The following is a 1975-nucleotide window of genomic DNA, read 5'->3' on the forward strand; positions in this document are numbered from 1 at the left end:
CCACATATGCTGTCCACCTGAAATTCTTAAAACTCAAATGTCTGTCGTGGAGCTGCAAGTGGCTTGTTTTGTTGAGTTTTGTTTTTCTGTTGCTTGCCTGCCTGGATTCCTATTCCATTACCTTTTCTGGGATGGTCCTGTTTTCTCCGGCAAAATATGCTTTTCGTCTGGGTTCTGTTTACATGGGGGTGTTCACTTTATGGTAATTATGAGGATTTGGGCTGTATATCTCCACTTAAAAGAAAACAAGCCTTATTTGAGGCTCACTTTCATCAATCATTACCACACCTGTGTGATCTAATCATCAGATCTCTACCTTTTAAGTGCTTAAATATGCTTATGCATACCTGTACTGTCACAGAAAGTTGTTGTAATTTTGTCCTCTTTCTTGTGTATTTTCTGTTTACTTGGGTTTATTTACTTTTTTGTGAAACCTGAATTTCTTCAGCTGCCACCTTCTGTTTAACTCGCCTCTATGACGGTATAGTAGGCAATGGTGTGTTGACAAACCGGATTTTTTTTGTTAATGTTTTATTTATTTTTGGGAGAGAGAGAGAGACAGCATGAGCAGGGGAGGGTCAGAGAGAGAGGGAGACACAGAATCTGAAGACAGACTCCAGGCTCTGAGCTAGCTATCAGCACAGAGTCCGATGCAGGGCTCGAACCCAGAACCGTGAGATCATGACCTGAGCCGAAGTCGGACACTTACCCAACTAAGCCACCCAGGCGCCCCGTAAACCGGATCTTTAAAAAAAAAAGCCCTGATCTCAAATGATTGTGAATTTCTGTGGCATAAATAGTCCCCAATTTCAAAATTCCAAGGTTTCATATCTGGCGCAAAAATTCCTGACTATGTAACAATAGACTCTCATGAGCGGGTAAGAGCTGGCTCCAACTATGTACAGAAGCAGTAAGATCACTGCTGGCTTTGCAGTGACTGAGAGCAGCATCCCTACTACCTGCTCCTTCGCTCCTCCCACCACAAGCCTCTTCCAGCTGTGGGCACGGACAGTCAACGCCGTTCCGTGCAGTCAATGATGGGCAAAAATTGTTCCCGCTGTGCATCCCCGCAGAGCTGAGGCTAAATAAGCCAATTCGTTGAATCACTTAGGACCAAGTATTTATTGCATCCCAAACATATTTCCCACATGTCAGAAAAAGTCATAAAGCCAAGATACCAGTTCTGTTTGTTTTTTACCGCAAGTGCTGACTACATGGAATGGATATTCAATAAACTGTATTAAACTGAGGGATGCATTTGCAAAATGGCCAGGGGGTGAATAAAGGGGCGACAGTAATGTCAGAGGGAATGACGGGTATGAACACTTCCGGCTACTGTGTAAGCCTGCCCCTGCTGCAAATGGTCAGCGGCACAACTAATGACTCCACAGAAGGGTTTTGCTCTTGGAAGCTCAAACACAGAAAGGCAACTGACATTTTCAATGTCAGCATTTTGAAGGGCATTTTCCTATTTATAAGGATGCTTACTATTTCAGCCTGAGCTGATAAAAAAAAAAAAAAAAACAACCAGAAGGAAAATAAAGGTTAAAAAGTCTGAAATAAGGTAGGGAAAAATGTTTTACGAAACACTGATTCAATAAAAATCCAGGGTTCTTCCATTATAATCAACTGACATGGAAGGTGGAGGAAAGAAACACCTTTAAACTTCTTTCCCCCAAATCACATGACTTCAGATTTCCTGGGGCCAGGAGAACCCATGACTGGAAACTGAATGCTTGCCCCGGTGGTATTTTCCTTTCCCTCTTTTCCTTGCCCCCACCTCCACAGGCATTCGAATTTGAAATTGGACAATCATGCTCAGTGACTTCTTTCTTGGAGTCTTCCTAAGCCTTTCTAAGGAGTTATAAGAATATTAGAAGGACATAAGAGTGGGCGGTGGTAGTAGTCTGGGGGTTATTTCCAGGCTCATAACTATCTGACGTTTGGTCAAATGTCGATGGGGAGATCTGGCCCT

General features: G+C 43.0%; 1 protein-coding gene across 1 annotated transcript in view; it reads right to left on the bottom strand.

Annotated features, from left to right (window-relative positions):
• LOC115291293 (anoctamin-10) overlaps nucleotides 1-1975 on the bottom strand; it is a 41717-nt gene that overhangs the window by 3906 nt on the left and 35836 nt on the right. The window lies entirely within an intron of this gene.

This window comes from Suricata suricatta, chromosome 5, assembly GCF_006229205.1.
Source record: "Suricata suricatta isolate VVHF042 chromosome 5, meerkat_22Aug2017_6uvM2_HiC, whole genome shotgun sequence".
NCBI lineage: Eukaryota > Metazoa > Chordata > Mammalia > Carnivora > Herpestidae > Suricata > Suricata suricatta.